Below are 16118 nucleotides of genomic sequence, written 5' to 3'. Positions count from 1 at the left end.
GCGTCTCGGGAACGATCACGGCGTCAATGCTCTCGTTCATAATATTCCCGGCAACTCTCGTGCAAAATTGCTTGACACGGTTCAATTGGGGCTGCCTATTCGCCATAATAAATAAATTGTAGTGGGGAATACGCAAGGCACTGACTAGTGGGACCATCTCTCTCGGTGTGCGTAGCGCGAGTGTGTGCACGAGCTGTAGACGCTGGACTGCTCGAGCATTTCTGTCCATACCGGCTGCCTGCCTACTACCTGGCGTCGCTATTAAACTCCCTTGCAAACTGGTGGAAGTGTGCTGGGTACGCAAACCTGGAACTTCGAAGCCGGAAGCTGCCCACTGCATCAGCAATGTCTGATCAGACGACCGAGCAAGGCACTCCCTGCAGAGCACGGCCCAGTCTCAACTGGTGGTCGTACCTACCACCTTGCGCCAACGGGATCCCCCCTTCTTCAGTTGCACCCAGAACCAAGATGTGGAAGACTGGTTGCAGCTGTTTGAAAAGGTGAGCGCCGCCAACAAGAGGGATGACCCCTCAAAATTGGAGTACGTCCAATTTTATCTCAAAGACGTCGCCAGCCTGCGGTTCACAAACCACCGTACGGAATTCACCACTTGGGCCACTTTCAAGACCACCCTTGAAGCTGTGTTCGATCGCCCCGCAGTGCGCAAGCTGCGTGCTGAACAGCGCCTACGCGGACGAGCGCAAAGGCAGGGCGAAAACTTCACTAGCTACATTGAAGATGCTATCGATTTATGCAGGCGTTTTAACCCTGTGATGACCGAGCAAGACAAGATCAGGGATATCTTGAAAGGAATAGACGATGATGCCTTTCAAATGTTGCTGGCAAAGGGCCCAAGTACCGTGTCCGAACTTGTGACCTTGTGCCAGAACTTAGAAAAGATTCGCAAGCAACGTGCATTAGTTCGGAGTTCAACGACAGTTGAACTCCGAACTAATGCACGTTGCTTGCGAATGCACGTTGCTTGCGAAGCCACTGACCTATGCGGCCGTCGCGGCAATGCCTCCGCCTCGTCTGCCATTGTATACGCCACAACCTGCGCGACCTTCCACTGCGCCGTTTTCAGCTACACAGCAGCACGCTGGAAATCCTTGGCGCACTGCTGACAACCGGCCGATATTCTACTTTTACGGGATTCCAGGTCACGTTGCGCATCTATGTCGTCGGCGCTTCGCAGCTAATACACCAAGATACCCTGACTACTCGTTTCGGCCTTCATGCCAAACGCCTCACGTGCCACCTGAAGTTCACGAACGCGATGCGCGAGCTGCTTCCGGCCCCCGAACTTCCGCTTCTCGACGTTCTACTTCCCGCTCGCCTTCCCCTTCACCAAGTCGTCGTTCCGTGTCACCTGTGCGTCGACGACCCACCTCCATTGAGACGGAAAACTAACTGCCGCAGCTCCGGAGGCACGAGCTGCGTCATCGTCTAATCGTTTAAGTCCTCGCCTGTCGCCCGCCAATCTTATCGATGTAATCGTCGAAGGTGTACGAACACTTGCACTCATCGATACCGGTGCCGCGATATCTGTGATTAGTCAAAGACCCTGGCGCTCTCTTCGTAAAGTGACGATGCTTTCTCCCGTAGTTTCTTTGAGCACTGCGAGAGCCCAACAAATTGAGCCCGTCGCGGCATGTACGGCAAAAGTGGTTATTCGAGACGTGTTGTGCATCATTGAATTTCACGTGTTGGCTTCATGTTCCCACGATGTCATCCTAGGTTGGGATTTCCTCTCACGTCATCACACCGTCGTGGACTGCGCTCGGGCCGAAGTGGAGCTGTTACCGTTTGTGATGCGCCTTCTGTTGATGCGGCCGTATCTAGTGTATCTAACCTTGTCGTCGCGACGGACATAGACCTTCCTCCTTTCAGCGCCCAGTTTGTCCCTGCCTGCTGCACTTCGCTTTCTGACGCTACCGTCCTATTCACGCCATCTCACATCTTCGGTAGCCGCCATCACACATCGCTGCCATTCGCCGTTCTTGCGCTTTGTGAAGACACTACCGGAATATTTATTTCCAATCCGAACTCGTGCCCCCTCACTTTGCGCCGCAACGAGACGCTCGGCCACATTCAGCTTATCGATGAAGGTACTATCGTGCCTGCCGATTTCTTCGACACCAAGCCGAATATGGCGCTGAACGCGTTGGTTCCTCACTTTGCCTCGAACAGTGTGTTGTCCGATGCATTTCATCGTTCTATTGACTGCCATCTAGCCCCGGCTTAACGAGAGCAGCTTCTTACCCTGTTGCACGAATTCAGGCGTTTGTTCGACTTCCCCAAGCGGTTCTAGGAAGAACGAACGCCGTTGTGCACACAATTGACACATGAAAGAGTACTCCTTTGCGCCAGCGCCCCTATCGTGTGTCTCCAGCGGAGCGTCTCGTAATTGCCGAACAAGTAGACGACATGCTACAGTGTGGAGTCATCAAGCCTTCTTGTAGTCCTTGGTCTTCACCAGTTGTACTCGTCAAAAAATTGGATGGTTCGATCCGGTTCTGCGTAGACTACAGGCGCCTAAACAACATTACGAGAAAAGATGTTTACCCTCTTCCCCACATAGATGACGCTCTCGATAGTCTTTAGGGTGCAGAATTCTTTTCCTCGCTGACCTTCGCTCAGGTTATTGGCAGGTCCCAATGGCTGAGTCTGATCGTCCAAAAACGGCGTTCGTCACACCAGATGGTCTCTATGAATTCACCGTAATGCCATTCGGACTCTGCAATGCGCCCGCCACATTAGAGCGAATGATGGACAGCATTTTATGCGGTCTCAAATGGAACATCTGCCTGTGCTATCTTGATGACGTTGTGGTCTTTTCACCCGATTTCACTTCGCATCTCACTCGTCTGCGTAAAATTCTACAGTGCCTTACAAACGCCAGGCTTCAGCTTAACGCGTCGGGGCGCCGCGCCACATGTTTCGGCACTCGCGAATGTCACACAAAATGTGGCCTCGGCAGTGCCACCAGCGCCCCCGGCTGGAGCAGCCTGATTTTTTGATATGTGGGGTTTAACGTACCAAAACCACTCTATGATTATGAGAGACGCCGTAGTGGAGGGCTCCGGAAATTTAGACCACCTGGGGTTCTTTAACGTGCACCCAAATCTGAGCACACGGGCCTACAACATTTCCGCCTCCATCGGAAATGCAGCCGCCGCAGCCGGGATTCGAACCCGCGCCCTGCGGGTCAGCAGCCGAGTACCTTAGCCACTAGACCACCGCGGCGGGGCCTGGAGCAGCCTGTACTGTTCCGCCATCTGTTAAACAGGGTCGGCAGGCCCCCGTGTCTGCTGGACCTCGGACCATTGCAAGCGCCATTAGGTCCGAAGGTTCTGTGAATGTGCCTGCCGAGCAGGCACCATCCACCACCTTACAAGAGATGATGGATACAAGTCCCACTTCTCCGGCGCCTCAGACGCCGAAGGATAGGCGCAACTCCTTGGAGCGCGCCAAAAAAGAAATTTCAAATCAAAGGGCCCCCAGAAGGCCCTGTAACCTAACGCAACACTTCTGTACACACAGCACTACACAACATTAAAATGACACCAATACTACAGTGGAATGTCGCAGGACTGCTGAGAAACCTCGACAATATATCCAGGAACTTTCACACGAACACACACCTAAGGTGCGGTGGGTACAAAACACACACCTGAAACCTAAACACACCAAACTTTTACGTCATTACGCTACTTTTTGGAAGGAACGGATTGATGTCATTGTGCCATCTGGTGGTGTTGCCATTATAGTCAATCAAGGAATTCCATGCACACACCTACCACTACAAACATTCCTTGAGGCGCTGGCTGTTCTAGCAGTTCTTTTGAGCAAGCTCGTCACCATCTGCTCTCTCTACATACCTCCACAATACAGTCTTGAAAAGCATGAATTCGAGTTCCTCATAGACGAACTTCCAGAACCTTATATTCTCCTTGGAGATTTCAATGCACATAGCAATCTATGGGGTGACTCTCGCTGTGACTCTCGAGCTCGCGTGATTGAACAGTTCCTTTTTTTTCCAGTGCGTGCCTGCTGAGTCGGAAAGAGCCAACCTATTACAACATTGCTAACAATACATACTCAACAATAGACCTCACCATACGATCCACATCACTCCTACCTCTACTTAAATGGGAAGTCAATAATATACCATATGGTAGTGACCATTTTCCTATTGTTATCAGCACATCAATAACAAATACATGTCCTGCACAAGTTCCCAAATGGCTCACTGACAAATCCGATTGGAAAAAGTTTAAAAAATTGACTCTAATAACTTGGACTGACATGGCGGCGTTGAGCATAGAGAATGCTGTGTGCAACTATACAGCTTTCGTGGTTGATGCAGCACTGACATGTATTCACCAAACATGTGGATCGTCAAGCAAACGAAAAGTCCCATGGTGGAATAATGGGTGCCATGATGCTCGCAAATAAACAAGTAAGGCATGAAACTTGGTGAGAGACTCGTCCACAGCAGGGAAGTTTGTAAAATATTAAGAACGTGAAGTCGCAAGCAAGGTTGACGCGCCGACAGGCGAAAAGGGAAAGTTGGCACGAAGTTTTATCAGGCATTAATTCATACACAGATGAGCCGGGAGTCTGGAACATGGTTAGCAAGGTGGCAGGACGAAAAGCACATTCACTTCCTCTAGTGAACACACAAGGGGAGAGTTTTGACGACCAGACAAACACTCTCGAAGCGCACTTCGAACAGGTCTCCAGCTCATCACACTGTAGTGAAGCGTTCCGAAGATACAAAACCACAATAGAAAAACAGAGATTAGAGCGCAAACCCACAATACATGAGGCATACAATGAGCATTTCTGTTTGGCTGAACTACAAGCCTCACTTACCTGCTGCAATAAATCTACCCCAGGCCCCGACCGTGTGGCATATGAAATGTTAAAACACCTGCCCACTGAAACCCAAAAAGCTCTCCACTTCCTGTATATTGCGATATGGTCTTCCGGTGAGCTACCCTCAGCCTGGAAGGAAACTATCGTTATCTCAATTCTAATACAAGGCAAGGACCCGGCCTCAGTTTCCAGCTACAGGCCGATGGCGTTAACCAGCTGTCTCTGCAAGGTCTTTGAAAAAACAATTAACAGGTGCCTGATGCACTTCCTTGAAATTAATGGCCTACTTGACCCATACCAGTGTATGTTTCAAAAGGCTCGGTCCACTTATGACCACCTTGTCTGTATCGAGGCACAAATTCGCGATGCTTTTTTTCATAAGCAATTTTTTTCTTTCTGTGTTCTTCAATGTGGAAAAGGCATATGACACTACATGGCGCTTTGGCATATTGCGAGACCTGTCATGTTTAGATGTGCGGGTAGAATGCTGTCACTCATCGAAAGCTACTTGTCCAACCGAACATTCCGTGTCCGAATCGGCACTGTCTTATCTCTAATATTTGTTCAAGAAACAGGAATGCCACAAGGAGGTGTATTGAGCTGCACACTTTTCATTGTTAAAATGAATTCCTTGCACCTGCCACGTAATATTTTTATTGCATATATGTCGATTATGTACAGATTTGTTTCAGATGATGCAAAACCTCAGTGTGCAAACTTCTAGTTCAACTCGGGTTGAACAAGGTATCTCAATATGCAGTTGAGAATGGCTTTATACTCAACGCGCAAAAGAGTACTTGTGTCTTGTTCAGCCGAAAGAGAGGCCTCCATCCTGATCCCGACATTGACATCCATGGTCAACCTCTGCAAGGGAAGACCGAGCACAAGTTTTTTGGTCTGATATTAGACATTAAACTGACCTTCATTCCACACATCGAGTATTTAAAAGACAGATGCCTAAAACTAATGAACAATTTGAAAGTGTTGTCACACACTACACGGAGTAGTGACCTGAAATTTCTAATGAATTTATATGAAAGCCTCGTACGCACATGCCTGGATTGCAGTGCTATAATCTATCAGTCGGCAACATCATCAGCCTTGAAGATTCTCAACCGTATCCACCATCTAGAATTCGCATCTCTACGAGTGCTCTCCTAACTAGCTCTGTGTAGAGCCTTTACGTGCATTCGAATGAATGGTCGCTCCACCTACAAAAATTTTTCCGGTCCTTTTTGTACTTTTCGAAGGTGAAGGCAGACAAGAAACACCCCTTTCATTTCACAAGTAATGATTTATCTTGTTCTGGCTTGTTCGAGATTCGTCCTTCGTTGCGGCCGCCCTACTCACTCCGTGTAAGGGGCCTTGCCGAAGAAACAGGTATGCATCTTCTCGAACACAGTTTGATTGCTCCTGCATCATATCTGCCACCGTGGCAGTGGCAGCTTATAGACTGTGATGTCTCTTTTATTGAAGTCACAAAACATGCCCCACTTGCACACATACATACATACTTCCTAGAACTACAACATAAATACACATGCAGCTGAGTTCTTTACCAATGCATCAAAGTCCAGCACTTCTGTGTCATATGCAGCGGTACGCTAATCCTTTCCTGAGGCTGGCGTTCTTCATTTTTATGCAAGCATTTTCATAGAAGAAGCTTACTCAATGCTGGCGGTCGTAAAACACATCAAAAAGATAAAATTAGAAAAGGTGGTAATATACACAGATGTCCTAAGCGTGGTCAAAGCCCTGAAAACTCCTGAAAAACACAAGAGCCCCGTGCTGGTGTCACTTTACTCACTTCTGTGCACACTGTACACATGAAAACAACATATCGTTGTCTGCTGGGTTCCAGTACACCTGAAATACAAGGGAATGTTTTGGCTGACAAGCTGGCTGCTTCCGCCAACTACACTACTTCCAATGCATCAATATCAATCCCTGCACTTGACTTAAAACTTCTTTAAAACGAAAGCTCAGGTGGTATTGGCAGAGCACGTGTTAGTTTTATAAAAACACAGATAATAAACTCTATGCTATTAAGCCGCAACTAGGCTATCGCCCTCCACTATCATAATCACGACACACAGAAGTAACACCTACAGGGCTTAGAACGGAACATACAAACTCTACAAATTTATTTCTTCTATGTACCTGCAATCCACCATATTTTGAGAGATGTGGAGAACCACTTACAGTTCTCCACATTCTCGTCTGGTGCAATGAGCTAGGTGCTCTAAGAAAACAGCACTTTTTACTGCTCTACCGGCAGCAGCTCCCACTACAACCTGGGATGCTTATCGGTAGGGATCCGCTTTTTAAACTGCAATCACTTTTCACGTTTTTAAAAGATGTTCATAGCTTTCACCCCATATTTCGAGGTTATCCGTAGCACGAACTCTGTACCGTGGCTGTGGCCGCGATGACTACATCTCTATCATGGTTTTATTATCATGTCTTTTTTCTATTCACTTTCAGTACACATATCTCACGCCTTTGTCATGATTTTATTACTTCCATTTTTTTACCCGCGTTACCGCGAGGACTTTTAAGGCCCATTTGCAGCCACGCATCCTATCATTCTTCACTTATCTAGTCTTTCGAAATGGTGCTCTTTGGCCATCCATTGGCCCTTGCATCATTAAAACAACTCTTCATCATCATCAGCCAGTACACGCCCTCTTGGTCGTCTTCATCGTCGGCTAGCACACAAGCACCTTTCAACCGGCTTATTAGCTATTTGGCTGGGTAGTGTACTTGGCTAGTTAGGCCAGGACATTTCATGGCACCATACTAATCATTGCGTTGCTAATTGTACACGACATGATTGCCTTTTATTTCTAAGAACAAAACAATGAAGAGAAAATGGACACTAAGCTGTCATCAAGTAATGTATTTCCAAATTGAGACAGACCTGACGTGGTCGTCATTTAGAAGCCCACCATAAAAATGAATAGACGACAAACATAAAAAGCTGATTGCTCCTTTATGGCTTGAAAGCCGGAATCTGCTCTACCACAAGCTCCTCTATGGCATTAGCCTTGCACATGTAGGGTAAACAGACGAAATTAATTGATATGGAAAGAAGCTGCCGCTTGGCGTTCGCCGGATCAAACGCTTGACAGTCACACCGGCATAATGGCAGGCACGAGTTGAACTGGGGCCTTCTCAGAACAACGAGTTCCTATCCGAGTTCACGCTTAAATCAGTTTGATTAGCAGATGCCCGCGGCATGTCACCCCTTTTGCTCATGACGAGGAGTAATGCGCACGTCCAGCAGCCCGATAATTCTATCAGCTTTATCGCGCAGATTGCGCACGCAAGCACGCAGAAGTGATATGGTCACGCGGATACAATGTGCCACATTCAACTGCACCGCACTCAAGACGTACACACTCACAGCCTTTTGCCCCGCCACGAAGGTCTAGTGGCTAAGTTACTCGGCTGCTGACCCGCAGGTCGCGGGATCAAATCCCGGCTGTGGTGGCTGCGTTTCCGATGGAGGCGGAAATGTTGTAGGCCCGTGTACTCAGATTTTGGTGCACGTTAAAGAACCCCAGGTGGTCGAAAATTCCGGAGCCCTTCACTACGGCGTCTCTCATAATCATATGGTTGTTTTGGGACGTTAAACCCCACAAATCAACCAGACTCACAGCCTCGTTGCCGCCATGATGGGAGCGCCCCTGGGGGTTATTTTTCCTTGTACTTATCTGCAATATTTTATAGAAGCGAAACGCGTAGCATGAGAGTGCTGCGTGTGCACCCTTATTGCCTTAGAGGTGTAATTTTTCATTCTGGTTGTGGAACGAAATAACATTCCGACAGAGAACAAACGCCCAAGAACACGCCTGTGGGAGGCGCGTGTTTGAGTTGACCAAAGTATAGCGCGGCATTCACGCTCACATCACTGCACTGCAAAAATGTTGACTTAGTGGCAGCGCTGACGTGTTCGCACGTGTAGTATTTTTGATCACTGCATGCCGCGAATGTGCAAGCGCATTTCCAGCGCCACGCGCGTTCTTGTAGCCAGATTTATCAAAGCTGTTAACACGCGCTCCGCACTGGCTTCATTCTGCGGCAGCCCTAGGGCAAGCAAACAGCGAACACTTCTGCCGGTGAAGTGCAGCATGAATACGTGATGCACTTTGTGCACTGGATATTTCCAATCTGTAGCTGCAGTTCTCATTGGTTGGGGTGATGCTGTGTGGTGAGTCGTCACGGCACAGGGAGCGAAGTTTCTAGTTTTCTCGTTTCCTAAGCACTACCGAAGAACAAAACGAGAGCGTGTCGTTTGTCAAGCGGACGTCAACATTCCCTTTCTTCGTGACCCGAAGGTAGTACGTGTGCCCGTACTGAATATTTAGGTCGTTCAATTGGCCCCGTTTCCACCATGTCTGTCCTTGCTCATATGCGCGTAGCAGTATGTTTTCAAAACAAGCGTTTTTCTTTCAGGGTCGGTAAACATTTTGCTATTGGCCATTAGCAGAGAGGGCTTCTTGCATTAACTGTGCTTAGTTGGTTGAGAAAAATGAAAAAAAAAAACGCTGTTGCAATGCTTAGGGCATCGGATTTGTGCATAGTACCTTCTTGCTGATATTCCATACACTTTATTGCGGTGTTGTATTTTTTCTCCAGTCTTGCCAGCACCTTAGCCTAACAAGCTTCCTTGAAATTGAGATTTGCGTGTTACAGGTGAAGCACTTACGGTAACCTTACGGTTAAGCGCTTTTTCATATGGTGTGTGAGCTCTACTTGATGATAGGATATCAGGAACCACTACCAAATATACCGATCGAAGAACCGCCAGTGCAGTAGAAGCACCCATAGGGACTACCAGGTTTAATCTACCAGTCGCTAGCATCGGCGGAGTCGACGTCATGACGATGTACCTGGCGCCCAACCTATCGCGTGCCGCCTAGGAGAAGTACGTCGACGAAGCCGTGAAAGAATACCTGAAACAACGACCACGACGACGACCCTTCGTTATAGTTGGCGACTTCAACGTCGACGCCATCAAGGACTAATTGGTGGTCGACTACATGGAGTAGCGGCACTCACTGAAAAGAGCAACGCACGACAGCAAACATCAACTTACCACCGTTCGCGGGTCGTGCATCGACCACGTATTTGCAAATTTCGACCTTTGACCACTGCAACCAAACCCACTCACCCATCACTTTATGGACCATAAAGCCATCTTGCTCGAAATACCAAAAGCGTCTCATCAATAAACATTTTCTTTTGCAGCATACGTGCGTGCGTGTTCACTCATAACACACATGCATGCCGCAAATTACAAACCACATTTATCGTAGTTCAACATATATGCTCCGCATTCTAACCAGTATTCTCTCTCGGGGAACTGTGCTTATTTTTTTTTGGGAGGGGGGGGGGGGGCAACAGATGACATAGAAAGCCAACGTGTTTTCTTTTGATGCCGGCTGGTGGTGCTGTAGGCAGCCACCACAGAGCTCAGGCCAGGCGTTCGCGAGTTCCCTTCCACAAAGAACGACAGTGTACATTAAAGAACAGTAGTTTCAGCTATGAAAGAAATAAATAAAGTTTTGCGCATAACATTACAAGGTTTTATATCGGAATGCACAGCCAGTATTCTTGTACACCCATCTTTATTTGTTCCAGGGCCCCTTTAAACGTAGGGTCAAAGCTGACGAAGGAGCCGGAGTAAACCTATACAACGTGTGGTGCTGCAGCTTGGATATTAAGAGCCATTTATTAAGGCGTCATCCGGTGGTCTGGTGTACATTTGTTGCGTTGCGCTGTCGAGCAAAACATGCAGAGTCCTTGTTGTCATCGTTGGTCCTTGCTGCTTTCCTGCTCGCAATTGACGTGGCTTTTTGCTTTTTAGTCGGGTCGAATGGAAGCTTTGTTTAGCTCATGCTATTTGGTCCTTGTTTCTGCAGTGTGCTAGAACAGTTCCAACTTCTCCGATTCCACTTCACATAACGAACTCGTGAAACACGGTGTACAGTCTTCACGCTTTTCATTATTGAAAAATTTTAAATTTTTCCAGAAAATCTTTTCAGTATATTTTAGAGCTATCAATAAAAAAAAATGATACAGATCAAGAACCCGGACGGCTTCAATTTTTCCTTCGCGTCTTTTTTATTCAGTATTCTAGAGATTTGGCGCTGAAACATATTGCTTCGAAAGAGCAGAGACGTGGAAGCTTGCAGCTTTCCGCGCACTGTGCGGGACTTCTAACTACCTCTGATCGCGCACATGGTTCTGCTTCAGTTCTACAGCATCCAGTTAGAGTGGTAAAGCTAAAACGTCAAGGCGAAATCTGCTCTTGTATTTATTGGGAAGTGAAAAAATTGTTCAAAAGTCTCGTAGTATATCGCACACGGAAAGAAAATTGCACTCTTGATGTATTGATCAACAAATGAAGCATCACTGCAGTCAACTTCGTCGAGAGTTGCTGGGTTGTTGCGATACAAGCTGCAGCAGTTTGCCAAGCATGCAAGCCGTGTTTTAGTTGAAAATGAATATAATAAGTCAAAGAAGGCAGTTTGTGCGTGTTTGTCAGAAGTAACTGACATGTTGAAAACAAAATTTTACTCTCGTCAGATGTTGTATTCCGCACCACCATCTTGTAGCTGTCGTTCTACGTGTTCAGATTTAATCCGGACGTAAGTATAGAGCTAAGAGCGAGAACAAACTATTCAACGAACACAATAACAAAAGCAAAGCTTCACCCTGTTTAATGGGGCCTGAGGTATAAAACGTTTGCCACACAGAAAACTGCACAAAAGCGATGTAGCTAGCAAAATGAACTTCTGCAGAAAAACCGTTTTTTTTTTTTTGCAGTTGCACTCCATTCGACTTAAAAGAACAAAGTTTGGCTTTATGACATTCAGTATGCTCCGGTAATTATTTTTCTTGTGTTTGTAAACTTATAATGAACAATGTATGTTATACTTCGCTAAAGCTCACGGTGGTTAAAAAGTAAACGTGTAATTTTGTCAAGAAACAATTGCAGAGCGAAAGAAAAGCTTGGGCTAGCGCACAAGATAAGTTTTGGTGCGAAATAATTCAGCAGAGCAAAGAACAAAACAAGTAAGTGCCACTGAGTTCGAGAAAAACCTCCACAGGGTAAACTTTAAACAAAAATAGAAGCAGTCTGGGACAAGCATTCGCAAAGACCACAAAAGTTTTTATTGCCGCGGGCGTTGGTAATGGCGTTGATGGATAAAGAATGAAATCCAGTGACCACGCCGAAACGGAATGGACCAACTTGAGCTATAAACGCTTTGAGGTCACAAAGTTTGGGAAGTATAAAAAAAAACTTTGAAGAAGCTACGGTAACAATTGACGCTCCCGCAACTTTTGGGCTGGCTGTCGTAGATTTGGTCTAGGAATGTCGAAAGTTCCGAAGCATCGTTTGCTGTCTGCGTGCCTCATTATAATATATTTGCTCTACAACGAAGTCACATTGATTTCTGTTTTAATATTTTCGCTAGCAAGAACACAAAGAAAAGTTGCGCTAAGGACACACTTTTACTAGACCCTCCACTACCCGTCCATCCGATACTTTTCTTATGATGTGGCGAATGGCGCGTCAGCCTCAAGAAATGAATACACTTTTGGTTTTACGTTCCCACTTTCTTCAGGTGCATGTCTTGCACACGTCGCCTCTACCCCTTATGTAAAACCCCCACAGGGGCCTTTAAGAAGAAAATAAATGATGATGATGATGATGATGATGATGATGATGATGATGATTTGTGTGTTTTTCAGAGCTACGCGCCTCAAAGGTGGTTGCAAGAACGATCGCATCACGAATTGCGTAAACAGAAAGGAATGGGGCGGGAGGCACTTGGCGAATATGAAGTGACCTAATTTTCACAGTGCATTTTTTTGTCATGCGGCAACCTGCAGAAGTTTGCTTACGTGGGATACGTTTCAACACACACAAAGATCCTCATTAACCGAGTTTATGATGAGGGCAATATATACGTTTGAACGTATACCAAGGCTATTGTTTTCGGGTTCATTATGGTAGCCCTGTTCAAATATCAAGCAGTCAGCACAAATGGTAAAATAGTACTTTTAGAGCGACTGTATTATGTATTTCGATCTTTCATTCACTACAGAGGGCGTAGCACCTCGGAAGTACACGCACATCAATCCATCAATAAGCGGAAAAAATTCACGTGGCAACTGTCCCAACTGCCACAATTGCTTTCCCCAACTCCACCATCTTACTATCTCGAACCAATGCGAGCAGCTTTTGTGCCCGTTAAATACTCTGCAATCACCTTTCACTTCATTTGTTGTTGTAGGTTTCTCCAGCAACATTGTTCACGGGAATTATTCCTTTTACGCTTCGTACTTCATGCATTGAAAAAATGAATTCATGGCGAGAACCCAAGCACCTGAAAAAACAATAATAATCATATTATTATCATTATTAATAAGATCAAGAATTGACAACAATAAAATCCGGCAGATCCTACATACCCGGGAATCGACGGTACGCGAAGCATACCGCGGGAAGGCGACCGTGTTGCAATAATATTCAGTTACACGTAATGAAATATCACTAAATATATGTAAAAATGTTGCTCAAACAGCTATATGTGAAAGAGTTGCAGATGTTTACATAGCAAGTTTGCACTTTCGGAACGATGCCACCTGGAACATGCATATTTGCAACACCAGATGCTGAAGTGAAGCGCTGATGCTCGCGAGGATGCTTGCCCTGGGCACTGCTACATAAATCAACTTCAGCGCCTGGCAACTAACCACAATCGACGTTAACCCGACGAGACGGCTGTATCAAAGCAAAACATATGAAGTATTTATAAAATTGGGTTGGCAGCACTCCGACCACTATTGACATTTCACTAAGATTAGTGTCTATTTCAAAAGTAGTTCCAAGACCTGGCGTAATAGACAAATTTTGTATACTATCAGCAGCTCATTTGAGCGCCTCGAAGACTTTGTGTTATAGTTCGGCTCATAGGGTAGTACACCTGGTCGATATGCACGAATGAATTCGACAAGAACTCTACCAACGTTCCTCGGTGTACTGCTAGATGCGTATAGATTCAGTGTGCATTACTGAAAGGGCCGCGTCCCTATAGCTTGAATCAGAAGCTCAGACGTTTGTTCCCCATCGTCTATCCACATTTCGGAGAGCTGAAGCTTCTAATATTTTCTTAGCAAAAAAGCCCTACTACGTATTCCATCATAATCATTGTGCAAGATTCAGTGTACAAAAATTTCATCGAATTTTTTTAACTTTCATGTGGTATTTAACGTTTGATGCCACAAGTCGCGACATCATTTTTAGGCTATTAAGTGGGTTAGGATGAAAACAACTATATTTATGGCAAAGAGTTTCCCACTTTTTCCGTGACAATTGCCATTTTGTATTTCGCTCATTCTTGCAGGTTGTTTTGTTAATTGCTTCCCTCACCTAGTCATTCAGTCAAACTTTTTTAAATGCCCAAGTTTCTGGGGATTCACGCAGGAAGTTTATTCGGCGGTTAGGTTAATTAAAGCTCGTTCTTCTCTACAATACTTCAACACAGTGTCTCGCAAAGTACTATACAAAGATTTATTATCTATGCTGTTTTTCGTCTCAATTGTACCGTTCATTGTGCCTCTAATCTGCCAGGTTAAGATGTGTTGAAAAGGGGACGCAAAATGCAAGTCTCTCAAAACATAAAAACAATCTTCTCTAAACTACATACTGAAACGCTGCCTGTCAAGACATCGTTGAAAATAAAATGTATTTTTGTTTTTTGTGTTACTGCCGCCTATGTGATATGTCAGAGACAATAAAACACTGCTTTGTTAGTTGCAAAGATGCTATCTTGTTTTAGGATGTCCTTCAGCGGACTCAGAGAAAGACCATTCATATTAATTTTTACACCACGCTATATTTTGCCAACTTAACTTGATGATGAACCTTTCGATATGTTTTTCCTCATATGTATGCGCACTCTATGGAAGACGTGTATGCAAGACCACAACGTGAAACCCAACAATTCTTCGAACTCACATTATTTGAAATGGCTGTTCCCAGTAAAGACATTTATGATGAAACGGACTCCAAACTTGACTGGTACCCCATCGTGGGGAGGTACTTGCCGTTGTCACCTTTTGTGTATAACGTAACTTGAAGTACTCTCGCTGCTTTAGTGAACTTTGTTACTTGTCGAGTGTTTCCTTAGTAACGTAAAAGCGCTTATTGTCACTGTGTGATTGTAGCCCCACCGTGGTGGTCTAGTGGCTAAGGTACTCGGCTGCTGACCCGCAGGTCGCAGGATTGAAATCCCGGCTGCGGCGGCTGCATTTTCGATAGAGGCGGAAATGTTGTAGGTCAATGTGCTCAGACTTGGGTGCACCTAGGATAAAGAACCCCAGGTTGTTGAAATTTCGGGAGCCCTCCACTACGGCGTCTCTCATAACCATATGGTGGTTTTGGGACGTTAAACCCCACATATCTATAAATCAATCACTGTGTGATTGCACTTATGTTCCATACTATAAGTGCCAGTTTATGTTTTTTCTAACACACAGTGTAATAAATACCATGAAAAAAAATTGGTGTAGCTTTGTGGTAAAACGGTTCATTGTCACGCAGAATGCTTCAGTTTGATTGAAGCTGGGAACCTGACATTTATTCTTTGCTTTTTTCGGGTCAACACAACCGATGTCGGGTATGTCTTTGCCATCACGTGTTGGAATTGCCCATGTGTGTTCTCATCGTTCCTGGGTAGATTCTAAGTGCTAATCATTTGTGGCATATGCCCACGTACCAGCGGCGCATATCTGCCCGTGGGTATGTGCCACTGTCTGGCGGGAAGGGTTTGACGACGTACGCGACTGGATGGTGACGTTATGCATGTCTTGACCAGCGCATCATGTTCTTCAAACCATCTCACCTTCCCCTGCTATTTTTATTCACGCCAAGTTAAGGGGGTGACCACGAGAGCACACAAACGTAAGTGGATATAGATAGATAGATAGAGAGATAGATAGATAGATAGATAGATAGATAGATAGATAGATAGATAGATAGATAGATAGATAGATAGAGAGATAGATAGATAGATAGATAGATAGATAGATAGATAGATAGATAGATAGATAGATAGATAGATAGATAGATAGATAGATACGCTCAATTTGCCAAATTTCACTAAGAAATGCTTTGCGTTTAGTTATAATTGTTATGGTTTTAAACTTCGACGCCACCA

The sequence above is a fragment of the Rhipicephalus microplus genome, unplaced genomic scaffold (assembly GCF_043290135.1).
Source record: "Rhipicephalus microplus isolate Deutch F79 unplaced genomic scaffold, USDA_Rmic scaffold_17, whole genome shotgun sequence".
In the NCBI taxonomy this organism is placed as follows: Eukaryota; Metazoa; Arthropoda; class Arachnida; order Ixodida; family Ixodidae; genus Rhipicephalus; species Rhipicephalus microplus.
The sequence above is the reverse complement of the archived record's forward strand: the minus strand, read 5'-3'. Positions refer to the sequence as shown.